Source organism: Ursus maritimus, unplaced genomic scaffold (assembly GCF_017311325.1).
Source record: "Ursus maritimus isolate PB19 unplaced genomic scaffold, ASM1731132v1 scaffold_23, whole genome shotgun sequence".
Taxonomy (NCBI): Eukaryota; Metazoa; Chordata; class Mammalia; order Carnivora; family Ursidae; genus Ursus; species Ursus maritimus.
Window position 1 is genome coordinate 27,103,071 of NW_024424786.1, and position 14,473 is coordinate 27,117,543.

Genomic DNA, 14,473 nt, shown 5'->3' on the forward strand with positions numbered 1-14,473 from the left:
TTTCTTTCCTCCTTGGATTCAGTGCTTCAGCAGAGTTCTGGCTCCAAGAGTTAAGATTCACTGGAGTGAAGAAGCCGCTTTTGGTATAAAGGAACACGGGCACTAGCCCATCACTCTTCCCACGCAGAGAATGTATATACTTGGTCACTCCCATCACGATCCCTTGAAATTTTTTATCTCCAGTGAGACGAGAGAGCATTACGAACTCAAACTGAACGCTCGTCACTTTTGACGCTGTACTATGACATCTTAGGAGACGTCGCCAGTGACTGTTTATATCGAAGTACGTAAAGCAGTTCACAGTCAGATACGCTAGGAGGAAAAGAAGTCGATACTGTGACGGGAACTTCCCTTTCCCACTGCAAGCGCGTCCTTCACCTTCACCTGCTCGCTGAGACTCAGCGCCACCAGGATCAGGTTTGAAAGCAGCGGAGTCAGATCCCAACAGAAGACTTCCCACTTCCGCTTCCGCTTCTAGGTTTTCGGCCTTAGCCCGGAGGCTCCGCCCCCAGCCCGCCCCACGCAGCTTCGCTCTGCGCCTGCGCCTGCAGCTCTGGCCAGTATTTAACTGCCCGCCAATTTGGTCGCTTGTGTTGTAGCCATCTGGCAAGTGCTAGCCTTGTGGTTTAATAGCAGGGGATGACCCTTCTGTTCTGAGAATGTTTTTACTGTAGGCTAATGAAAAACAGTATCTCATTGGAAGCCAGTGGCATTCTTCTGAATGGTTATGTTTTAACTAAGCTCCGAACGAACTCTCTCATGCAGAGCTTCTCAAAATTTTGCATGCCTGAGAATTACCTGAGGGCTTATTAAAACAGGCTGCTTGTCTCCATCCCCAGAGATCCTGAGTCAGTAATCTAAGATAGAGCAGAGACTGCATTTCTAACATGGTCCCAGGCGATGCAGATGCTGGTGGTTTACTGATTACACTTAGAGAACCACTAAGCCGATTGGGAAGAAACAGCGCTGGGGAGCCCTAGATGGCAAGCTTGGGACCACCCCCGATCTCCTCTACCGAAACAGGAACTCTCTATTTTACAGATGGGGCTTCGTCATGAGGGTTAAGGTATCTGCACTAAAAATGGTTGGAAAACCACTTCTCCAGGCAAAACGAATATTTGGGATTGTGCAAACTAAAGGCAGAGAAAGAGTAGTTTACCCCAAGAAAATCAGAGGCAAGAAAGCAAAGGCTTTTTTTTCCTTCATTGAGCAAATGCTGAGGGTTACTCAGTGCTGAAAGGTTGTGCTTGGCTGCTGGGGTGAAAGACAAGCCAGACACCTACTCAGGGGGCTCACATCTAGTATAAGAAGACAAAAGTGCAAAACAAATGAGTGAAATTAATGTTACATAGTTGCTATGACAGAGGCCTCCTTATAGAAAACAAATAGTTCACATGTGCTTCACATACCATCCTCCGGCCTTCCATTCCAGAAAAAAACTACTAATTGATCTGAGTACTCCTCCCAGCAGGTTCCAGATTTGAATTCAGAATCCTTCTCAACAGATTACTGTATCACCAAGCCATGAGCTACTGACTGAAGTTATTAGCATTCAAATTGAATTCTTAGGGCTATTACTCATTTAAGTTCTAGTGGGAATATTCTCACAATTCTATTTACATGCTAGAGATTGAATGTGTCCCCCCAAAATACATAGGTTGAAACCTAATGAGATGGTATTTAGATGAGGCCTCTGGGAGGTAATTAGGTCATGAGGGGGGAGCCCTCATGAATAGAATTAGCGCCCTTATAAAAGAGGCCGCAGAAAGGTCCTCACCCTTTCAGCCATGTGAAGACAGAACGAACCAGGAAGCTGGTCTCACCAGACAATGAATTAGCCAGTGCCTTGAGCTTGGAATTCCCAGCCTCCAGAACTCTGAGAAATAAACATTTGCTGTTTATAAGCCACCCAATCAATGGCATCTTGTTAAAGCATCCCAAATGGACTATGGCAATAGGTTTAGGAAATAATTCACAGAGGAGCTGGTGCTTGACAAGATCTTGAAACATGCATATAAGATAACCAGGAGTTGAGGAGAGAAGGGAAGAGGTGGGGATGAGGTATTCCAGCAGATGAAAAGAGATGAAATTCATTAAGAGAATTAAGAAGTGAATGGTAAGTGGAACCAGCAACTGAGGACCATGCCTTCATGGATATTATGTTGGAAAGAGAAAAAAAAAAAAGATTAGAGGTGCCTACAAATGCATGCAGGTCAAGAAACAAGTTTTTAAAATTTAAGTGGATCATGTTTATGGGCTATGGATAAGGACATAGAAAGAGAAGTTGAAAAAAATACACAAGGAGAATAATATATTGAGCAAGTCCTCAGAGGAAATCTGTAGCCAGCATTGCCTTGAGGTTGTCTGACCACCCACTCTTTAATAGAAGGCTCTGTGGAAACAGGAATGCACAGCCACAAAAGAGGAACGCCAAACATCGTGTCTAAGGGACACCAAGGCTGGATCACAGAAGCATGCCAAGCATGGTGTGGGACAGGAAGATCAAGGAACTAGTGAAGTCAAGAATAAGAAGTACCTTCTATGAGCTGGCAGAAAGGCAATGATCTGGGAGAATTAGAATAAAGAGAGACAATATGTTCACTGGGACTTTCACTGGCCCCAAAAAAGTCTGTATGGGAAGACCAAAGAATTTGTAAAGCGCTGAGACAAAACAGAAGCACAAGCTCTGTTTTAAGATTGTGACCGAACCGGGGCGCCTGGGTGGCACAGTCGTTAGGCGGCTGCCTTCGGTTCAGGGCGTGATCCCAGTGTTCTGGGATCAAGCCCCACATCAGGCTCCTCCGCTAGGAGCCTGCTTCTTCTTCTCCCACTCCCCCTGCTTGTGTTCCCTCTCTCACTGGCTGTCTCTGTCAAATTAAAAAAAAAAAAAAAAAAGATTGTGACCAATCCTTAAAGAAATCATTTGCCCAACCATTGATTTAAAGGGGGGGGGCATAATTTTTTTCTATAGTGAGAAGTAATACTCAAAATGTACCAGGCGGTGTGCTAAAAAGCATTCTTTCCAACATCTCCTTTAACTTAATCCTTGTAATACCAAGGAGGTAAGAACTATTGTTATTTTCATTTTACATATGAGGAAACTTAACTTTATAGAATTTAAAGCACTTGACAATCTTGTATGTGACCGAGCTGGGGTTTGAACCCAGATACATTAGGCCCCAGGGCCCAGGCCTCTATCCTATCTACTTTATACACTTCTCTCAAAAGCACCTTTGGCCCCACCAAAACATTTGCCCACTTCTCACTGAACAGAATCTGTTTCAATTTTTTTTCTCATCCTCCTTCAAGGCCCACCAACTTTCTCTCTAGGAAGGCTTTACAAGCATCCCTGGGCTCAGTTAGTGGACCCTGCCCTCCCTTCCCCCAGGGTCCCATAACACTTCCTACCCACCTCTCAGAGCTCTCACTACATTCGAGGAGAGTCAGACACCTGTGACTCTGGCTCTGCTCTCGGCTTGAAGCAAGGCATAAAGGAAAGGCCACAGGCTTTGAAGTTACTGAAAACTTGATCAGATGCCAGTTCTCCCTCTTCTAAACCATAGAAATTTGGGCAAATTAATCTATATGAGTTTGATTTACTTCATTGATAAAATCAGGATAATTCAAAAGAGGAACTGTTGTGAAAATTTCAATGCAATAAGATTATATCAAGTCCTGACACACAATAGATGCACCGTAGGTGGCAGAAATTGTTATAACTGTTTGAGTAAGTGTTGGGTGAATGAAATGCAATTTTATCTAGACCCATTGGCTCTGTACTTCTAACAACATGAGATGGCAACATTTTCTTACAACATAAGTTCTGAGGAAAATATTTAGCCTCTTCATTTAAGAAAAACAAGTTTTACAAGCACGTATTTATAAACAATAAGGTATTCCTTTAAATATCTTTCTTACAGTCATCAAAATAGATCCCAAAAGACCTTGGCTTCCCAACAGTTAGTTTAATGTGAATGACTAGAAAATGTGAAAAATAAGAAAACTTTAATTATCTTTAAATGGCTGTCAAGTTCTTACTAAATTAGATCCCAACCTCACTCCTCCAATTTATCTTAATGAATGAAGTTTTATTGTATTTACACATCAAGGGCAAGAGTAAAGTAAATAAGACACAGAAATCTCAAATCCAAATGTTGTTGGAGAACCATAGCCAAAGGTTCTTTCAGATTAATGGTAGGGTAAAAAGGTTTCTAAAGGAGGCTGACAACAATTCTCTGTCTATAGTAAATACATCCAAGGGTATACATAGAGCAAAACTAGCCTTGTGAGTGGTGGGTACATGGGACTTCATTATACTCGTTCTGTATAGTAAAGATATTTTGAAATTTTTCATAATAAAAACTTTTTTTAAAAAAAGCCAAAAATAGCAGCAGCAGCAGCATTATACCATCATCATTTGTTAAATGTATTAAGATCTTATGAGATGCAATATCTCTTAACTCAAAATTATTAGTTCCTTTGGATTAAGCTTAAAGAGATGACATACATTTCTCAAATTGGATTAAGCTTAAAGAGATGACATACATTTCTCAAATTCACATTCCTGATAAGTGGCAGATCCCAGGACCCAAAATTTTAACTGACTCAGGATATCCAGAAAGAGGAAGGGGGGGGGATGGTATTCTCCAGGGAAAAGAAACAAGCTTCCTTCATCTCTATGAAAACTCTAAGCACCATCAAATAAAGAAGGCGGTGCTGAAAGCAAATGTGACAGCTGGAGACACTTATGTGGCTTATGGACTCCCAGGGAGTGGAACAATTGGAGCTGACCACAGCAACAACTGGGGATGGAGCTGGCAGAAGTGAGGAAACAGCACTTCCACTGGGTTCTATCAGAAAGGTAGATGAATCAAAGAATTTGTTGAATCAGAAAATTCAGAATGTGCCGTGTGCAAAAACTGGAGAAGGAACAAATAACCTTCCCCTTAATGGAAATTCATCCAGATGTTTCTTTTCCAAGAAAAAGTGTGAAGTGAGTACTTTTGCGTTTTCAAGAAATTCAGGTAGCAAAACCAACCAAAGCCCTTATCCCAAGATTTCACAGGCAGAACAGAGTCTCCATGTGGGTGGAGGAAAGAAGCGGGCTTTCGAAGCCCAGTGTTAACCTGGAATTCTCCATGACAATATTGAACACACTTAGTGTTTTGGTTTTTTTTTTTTTTTTGGTTTTTTTTTCTGTCAACACGCAACAACTATTTATTGAGCAAATATTGTTTGGCACCATACTATATGCTGTAATACAACAGTGAAGAAAACAGATTCAATCCTCCCAAGCCATAGAGGGATGGGGGAACAGACAAAACTAGTCAAACAACAAATAAATAAAATAAAAACTTCTAAGTGCCCCTGAATTCATTTTATGGATGGCCATAACAAAATATCACAGACTGAGTTGATATAGAACAGAAATTTATTTTTGTCACAATTCTGGAGGATAAAAGTTCAAGATCATGGTGTCCACAAGTTTGGCTTCTTCTGAAGCCTCTGTCTTTGGCTTACAGATGGCATTCTCACTGTGTCCTCAACGTGGTCATCTTTCTGTGTATTCTCTGTGTCCTAATCTCCTCTTCCCTCCTTCTTCCTCTCCCTCTGCCCCTCCCCTTGCTCACTCTGTGTCTCTCTCTCCCTCTCTCTAAAAAATTAAACAACAAAAAAAGTAAGCCCTCCCTGATTACAAAGAGTAACAACAGTCCATCTGTAGAAATTCAGCCACCATAATGAGAAGAGTTTATTATGATTTTATAGCTACATTGTGTATGGCCTTGGGCTTCATTTATTGTTACTATACATGCACTTCTTTTAGAACACTGAATCCATTCCCCAAATTCAGAAGTCACTCCTTTGGTTCTGAAACTCCTGCAAAGAAGTAACTCTTTCCATGTGTGTGCATGGAAATAACTTTGAAAGACTGCTAACACATGGCTTTATGAGCCTTCATGAAGAGTTGCCATTGGTAAGATAAGCAACAAACATGTTTAAGCTTTTGCTCCCCTAAGTTACACATTACTGGAAATACATAAATGTATACATCTTTCATGAAACAGACATACAACACATCACTCACTAGTGGAAGAATAGAGCCTAATGATCAAAATATCCCCGATTTGAGTCCTAACCTTGCCAGTAGCCAGCTATGTGACCTTGACTTATCTTCATCACTAGCTTAAAATTCTTTGAGGGCACAGACCATGTTTCATTTTCTTTTAAATCTTTACAAGCTCCTATTGTGACAGGACTCATCAAATAAATGTTGGGTAGCTGAATGGAATAAACAATGCCTGTGATAGATAAGATAGGTGTTATCCTGTTTGCCAATGAGTTAGCTGAAATTAAAACAATTTTATAAAAGAGTTATGAGGTGAAAGGTATATCTAACTAAGGTGAAATTATGTGGGATTAATAATAAATTCACTAGAGGGGAGACAATAAGAAAACCAAGATGTTTCCAAATTTAGCCAAGACTGTATTTGACTCACTTAAGAATACCTCTAGTTGGAGGTGCATACATTGCCTGGTAAGGAGGCAACAAAAGGATTCATGGTTCTGTGTTACCTGGGTTCTCTATGCTGGTTCTGAGTCCTTACTCCTTAATCTCTTTAGAATATATCCATGCCCATGTTCTGCTGTAAAAGGGAGTGACTGCTTCCCTTTTTCCAACTATTATGTTTTCCAAATCTAATATTTTCACTTGGTTCTGTTTTAGAAGATCGCTAGTATCTTATTTCCTTAAGTATATTTATCATACTTATGTTAAATTCTCTTTCCATCTGTTCCAATACTTTTGCTTCGGATGGCAAATGTTAACGCGTGTTTTGTTGATGGTGTTCAGGGCAGGCTACCCCAGAATGTACCACTTTGGCATGGGGATTATTTTGAGTTGAAGACAATGGAGACCTAAAAGACTCAAGAAGAGCTTTGTACCTCCCCCTTAAATGCCTAAAAGAATCTGGACAGGGGGCCTAGCTAGGAAGAGAGCTATTACCAAAGATGAATTTTTACATAAGAAAAACTTCTCTGCCTAGCATTGCAAGCGCTTATTTACCAAACGTTTGCTCCCCCCACCTTCCTGTGAACTGTCCCACTAGACAAAGACCCAGACCCCTACCTTCTTAGCTCAGGATGGCATATAAGCTTCAATTGCTATCTTTGACACTCTCACGTCCATGTGGGACTTCCATACATATGAAATTAAATATGTTTTCTCCCTGTTAATCTGTTTTATGGCAATTTGCTTAGTAGGCTAGCCAAGAACCTAGAAGGGAAGACAGAGAAAAAACTTCCTCCCCTACAGAGTTCTCTCTCTTTTGGAGAAATTTATTCCTCTGGTGTCTGTTTATTTTGGCTTGTGAGCTCACGTTACCTTAGGGATATCAGCCACCCTGTGTGCTCACGTGCACTGAGAAAGGTCCAAATACCAGCCCTTATCTCTGTCATGACCACAGAGATTAAGGAGAAGGAAGATGATGAGTCCCAGAGCAGAGGACCCTGGCACTGGAACCACCACTCCTGTTTGCTGCCACTACACCAGACATCTCCTCTGGCCACGATTCCACCCTTAAGCCCTTATTTAGGAAGAAATGCACGAGGAGGAGGCATATCCCTAGTTTGCAATGTAGTTGCCCCTAGGATCTGGGGAGAGTGAAAAAGTTAATGCCCAAGAACAGTGAGTCCACCCCTCCAGCAATCCCTCATCCCAACAGGGCAGTCACCAGTCCTAGCAGCCTGGCAGTAGAAGAATTAAGCACTGATTTGTCCTAAGGCAATAGGGGAAGGCAGTGAGAGCTGAACCCCTAAAGATCTCTTTACACCTCTGGCTTCCCGGGGCCCATCGCCACGGCCACCCACCTCCTACACTGACCATCCAGAGCTTATTATGCTTTGCTTTCTTTGTTCCTGGATTCTACCATCTTGGATCCTTCTTTCTATAGATTCTCTAATGTTGATTTTGGAGTAAGTTGCCAGGAGCCCATGCTCATTTGCTTGTTTTTAGGACCTGGAAGCCCAGGTCCTCAATGGGTTGCTTTAAACACATTTTTTTGGCCTTTTAGGTATCATTAGTCAACATGTAAATTGTGATACCATTTGAGAAGCAGTTTATCCATAGGAATCGAAGCCTTCTGATGTGCCTAGCAATTCCACTTTTAAGAAATGTATCTTGAGATAAGCTGACATGTATGCAAAAGTGTTTAAGGTCATTCACTGCAGTGTTATTGCTAATAGGAACAATTTGGAAACAACTGAGTACTCATCAATAGGGGATTGGATAAATTCTGGTATACAAATGCAACCCAACTCCACTTAGTAATAAAAATGATAACATACATCTGTATTTATGGGTATAAAAGATAGACTCGGTGATTGATAAATTGCATTCATAATTTCATTCCATTTATGTAAAATGAAAGAGAGAAAGGGAAAAAGAGGTCTGGATCACATACAGCAAAATGCTACCAATGATTGTCTCTAGGTTTGGGATTTAGAATTACTGCTGCTTTCTTCATTATGATTCTCTGTATTGTTTGAGATGCAAACATTCGTTTTTGTAATCTTTATGATCAGAAAGAAATATAAATCTACTTTCGTCTTTGAAAATCAAAATATAATAAACATCCCTCAACATCATAAAGCCAGACTTAAACTTCCCTAATGATTAAGCCCCATTCATACAGTGGCAGGGACTTGAGAATAATCTGCTGTAGGCCTTCAGCAATAATTTGCTTGTGTTATAACTTAATAACCCCTGTAACCCAAGGCTACAATAAAATAGGAGTGCTAATTCAGTGGAGCTGAAGGAAGACTAATTATCCTGGGGAGAGGGCTTCCCCTGAGCTTAGTCACTTGTAACTCACGGTGGGACCACCAGGGGCAAAGAAGGTAGCTGCAAGCTGATGAATTATTCATGGTCTTGACTGCTTGGAGGGGTTCGCTAAAGCACTGTTCATGCTGCTAGATCCTGCAAGTGTAAGGTGACCAATCAGTGATGTTAGGTTGGGGAAAAGGGGTAGCAGTGAACATAAACACTGTCAGGGTCAGGTGTTGAAAGCAAGAATCAAGAATGAGTCAGATATTTTGCCGATGCTCCATAGCCTTATGACCTTGAGATTTTTGGCTTGGAGTCTGAAAATTTAATTCAAATGAGCTAATGGGCTCCCCTGGAGCAAAACAGTTTTTGGTGTTGGTGAGAAATGGAGAAACAGCTATAGTTTCCTGAGGCATCAGGAAAGGATTGACACTTGGGCCAAATACAATGGCTGAAGCATCCCAGAATGAGAAGAAAACTACTCCAGGTTAGCAAGATTCCAGGGCTGCTCAGAGTTTATTATTGAGATTAAAATATATTTATATTTATTAGAAAGTTTAAGAAATCAGATTTTTCCCGCTATTCAAAGAAGAGCTATTGAGAATAACAGACCCAGTTATTTCCCAATGTACCTGCTCCTACTTTATAACAAGGTACAAAGGAGCAGCCGCAGCTTGGCAGGTGGATTAAATGACCCAAGGAAAAGTCATTATGCTGCTGACTTCAGAGTCAATTTAGTGACTACAAACTACTATCTACTCTGTGCCACACACTATACTGGACACTTTATATGCATAATCTCATTTATTTCTCACAAAACTGAATAAGATAGGGAAATTATCCCCAAGCTGCAGATAAGGAAAAATGGGGATCAAAGAGTAATAATCTTGGCCAAGCTTCAAAATCAATTAAGAGGTTCATAACCAGGTTCAAGAATCAGATCTGTTTGACTTCAGAAACAGAATAAACACAATACTCACTCACCAATCTATATCCCAAACTCCTCTCTTGGCCCAAATAGTGTAAATCAAAAGTTCTTTAGCGTAACCTCCACAGGAAGTCTCAGGTTTGAGGTTCTAAGAACTTGGCTGGGTTTGCTTGCTAGGCACACCAAGGCTTCTACTATGGACTGCAAATTTGCTGCTTGCTGATCCAGAATCCATTCCCTCCTCCCTTCCTGACTATGCTTTCAAGTTGCTCATGTTTGTTAGGAAAGGCTGACTCCATCCCAGCTCCAGGGCTAAGGCCGATCAGCACATTCCACTATCATGGCCAGAATGATTAGGTTAGGGGGAACATGTGACCTAAACAAACCTATTAAGGTGAATTTCAGGATTCGTGGTTGGAATGCTGGTTGGGTTGTAGGGCCTGGTGTGCAGATGCAAAACCCGGAGCCGCTCCAACATTTTTACCACCATTCAGAAACCCCAGTTTAGGATGAGGCTGACACAATAAAGGGCAGAATGAAAAAAAAGAAAAGAAAGAAAGAAAGAAGGACAGAAGGAAGGGAGGGAGGAAGGAAAAGAGTTTTCATAACAGCATTAAATTGCTAGATCAGCCAAACTCGTATCTGGATTTTCCTACTGTGCAAGTCAGTAAATCTTCTTTATCACTTAAGCAGTGTGAGTTTTGACATTGTTTCCTAACCGATACAGAATTTTTTCCAGTAATGGAGCAATGGAAGTAATAAACCTATAAACATGGAACTGCCTGGAGAGAGAAGGTAAAGAAAAGAGCAGTGAGAACCCACTGATATTGAACTGAGAATCTGGTGATGTTTTTTTCTGATTATGAAGTGGCTGGTTATACTACAGCCTGTTAATAAAACAATCATATAGTTTATTGTCCAAACTAGAACACATTTGAGAATGAAACAGAGGTATCATTAATAATTACATCAGGATAAACATTCACTGTTCAGGTTTCAGCCCACGTTTTTTGCTTAACCCTTGGAGCCAGCAATGTGTTTACAATATATATTTTTTTGTAATTTATCCAGAATCTGTTGTATTTTAAGTTCCCTCTTGGAGTATGCAATATTTCTTTATAATGGAAATAGAAGTCCATACCCAGTTCATTATGGTTGGAGTTGCATGTGGCAAAGAGGCAACCCCGGAGAAAATAGGCAACAGCCATATCACAAAAAGCTTTTTTTGCTGAGTTAAGGAGGCAGACTTTATTATGAAGGGGATGGGAAACCACTACAAGAGCTTAACAAAAGTAGCGACTTGGCCAATCTTGCATTAAAAAAAAAAAAAAAATGCTCTTTGGAGCACCTGGGTGGCTCAGCTGGTTGGGTGTCTGACTCATGCTTTTGGCTCAGGTCATGATCTCAGAGGCCTGAGATAGAGCCCAGCATCAGGTTCAGTGCCCAGTGGGGAGTCTGCTTGGATATTGTCTCCCTCTGCCCCTCTCCCCATCTGTGTGCACTAACTCACTCTCACTCTCTCTCAAATAAATAAATAAATCCTTTTTAAACTTACTCTTTTATAATGAGAAAGATAGATAAAGGGTAAGGGAGCCACGTAGACTTTTGCTCTAAGAACAATGAGCATTTTTAACACAGATAGTGGCATGTGGATTGACAGAAGGAAACAAATTTGAGAGACTGAGAAGCAGAGGGGAGAAAACCAAGTCACCTGAAGCCAATTTCCTTAATGATACATTGGCCTAAATTCTTAATAACAGACTAGCATTTCAAAACTGATGTTAACAGTCTCGATCCATTTTCATATTCTTTTAGGTTTCTTTTTCTTCTTCTGCACTGTTCAAGGACCTTTAATCAATGTATCTGAGGGCATTTTTCACATTTAGATCATATGGTTCGTAAGTATTTAGAGGATGCAAAGCATTTTGTATCCAAAACATTTGGGATGGTCCCTTTTGTGGATTCTTTTCAGTCTTTCAGCTGTTTATTCCAGTTATGCCTAACACTGATATTTCCAAGGACTTTTGCTCAGTTAGTCTAAGGGCACATCTGTCTAAGTTTCATTTTTCGATTAAGTGTTTATTACATTTGCAGAATTCCACGTTTCTCCTAATGTATCCCTTTCAAGGATTCTTGCCTCTTTCTTGCTGGATTGTGTTTGTGTATGTTTTGCATCTTCTGAGCCCTGAATGGATATATTAAGCAAATGAGATCATACTGAATATTGCCCCATGTTTAGCTAAGTATGACCTTTCATACAGAGCAATCAAAAGATACAATGGTATATAAAAAGTATCTTCTATATTTATTCTTTATATTTTTACATTTATATTTTATATCATATATTTATATATATAAAAATGCTGAATCACAAATCCCTGAAAAAAAAAAAAAAAGAGAAAACCAAACCCACTATCAATATCCCACAAGATCAGGAATTGCATACTGGTAATTGGAATTAACAGTTCTCGATAACCTACATCTCAAGTACTAAAGGAAGCAGCAACCAAACCCCAAACTGGGCTTTAACATTATAACCAGTGGACTATATACAACATCAAAAGGACCTCTTACCAATTTCAAATGTATCTCTTGTGACATCTCAGAATTTATTATCCATATAAATAGGGCATTATTGGTGGAACGTTGATAACCAGCACCTAAGAGCTAAGACTATAATTGATGTGATACCATCAAAACTTTCCTTTTCTCCTTTGAGCATGAAAAAAGGGGAGACTTGGGGAGTCTGAGGGTCCAGCAGCCTGGTTAGTAGATTTAACAATGGAGTTGCAACTTCTTACAACGTTGATACTTTATTGACCCCCTGAAGTGGCCTGTTGAAATTGTTGAACACACAAATGGGTTTACTATTATGGGGATCCTGGAGATGGGACCCCTTGGAACACATCAGGTCAGTTCACCAAGGATAAAAGGATCCTCTCTAAAACTTCACTTGAGATCCAGAAGAGGCACAGGTCACTCGTAACTGTAGCCTTTTAAAACAATGAGCTGATAGAGGGTTGTTTTAATCAGGATGTGTTCAGCTGCTGCTGATACCTAAAATTTATTTATCTCTCATTTAATAATCTGAATCTGAATCCTGTCAGTGCCAGGGACCCAAGTCCTTTCTGTGTTTTTGCTCTGCATTCCCAAGAATATTACTGACATCTTTAAGCTCCAAGATGGCACACCATGATGGCTTCATTCCAGCAAAAGAGTTCAAGGAGAAGGAGGACACACCTCTCTCTTTTTAAGGCATGACCCAGAATACATCACTTCCACTCATAGCCCATTAGCCATAACCTAGCCATATGTACACCTACCTGCAAAGGGGGCTAGGAATGTCTATTTAGGGTGTAATGTGCCCAGCTAAATCTTGGAGTTCTGTTACTATGGAAATTAACTGAGAACAGATAATAAGAAACAACTAGCAACCTCTACCAAAAAGGCAGTTTAGGCTGGTAGTTAAGGACATAGGCCTTAGAGACTAAGAACCTGGATTTGAGTCATGAAATAACAATCCAGCAGCTGGATTAACAAGCAATTCACAGGTGAACTTCCTCTCACTGGCCTGTACTTTCCTCATGACATAGTATCTATTTCATTAGATTACTGAAAGATTGAAAATCAGTATTCCAAGTAAATTTCTCAGCCTAATTCTTGGCACTCAGTAAGTACTCAATAATGTAAAATTAGGAACATCAGTTCCTCATTAGGGCATTTTTCTAGCACTGACAGAACCTTAAGGACAAGGACTGTATCTTGGATTATCTCATGGAGAAAGGGTGAGTACATTTTGCATGCAGCATCTGTAGGGGCAGGAAAAGGTGTTTTTACATGTATGTCTTTCTAAACAGTTCCTTTAGGTGATGTCAAGATCTCCAGGTGTTGAGTGTTGAAGGAAATGTGCCAAGCTTTATAGGGTAAGCAGCGATCACACGCTACTCTGGGCACTGGTTGCTTTCAAATCATCTGACTCTTGATAAAATTTATAGGTTCCTGGGCATCCCACAGTTACAATTTCTCCAGAAGTATGGCAATCTGAGATGATGCAGGGATGCCACTAGGTTTTAGAACCATTGCTGAGTAACAATACTACTACTACTAAGCATCTTTGTTGTTATTAATAATTACAGCTACATTTATTTAGCCTTCCTATGTGGCCGGCATGGGTATAAGCACTTTATATACATGAACTCATTTAATCTTCACAACAACCCTAGGAACTGTGACTTTTATTATCTGCATTTTGACAACCAAGAAACTGAAACACAAAAAGCGTTAAGTTATTCAGCCCCATCACAAAGTAGTTGAGCCAGGATTTGGATCCAGTCTTACTCAGACTTAGCCACGCTATTCTGTCTCCATTTACAGTGGAAGGGAAGTGACAAGTGGAGATGGAGCCAACTGGGGGACAGTCAGGGCTCTGTCACAGCCTGAAGCCTCAAGGAGCTCCCGTTGTGTATCCCACCCACCCTTGCTCATGTACAGAAACATCTAAGACACTCCAGAACAAGCTGAAATAAAATACCTCTTGAAGAGCATGACTATGTAAGTGGCATTTTTCCAAACATGACAAAAGACAGCAGAGCTGAATCTGGGATTGTCAAATACCCAAAATAGATAGAAAGCACATCAAGCCATGTTTGGCACTTTCTGGCCGTAAAGATAATTTTGAGTTTCTGGAAACAGATGCCCAGCTTAGCTTCCCACTGTGCCAGGTT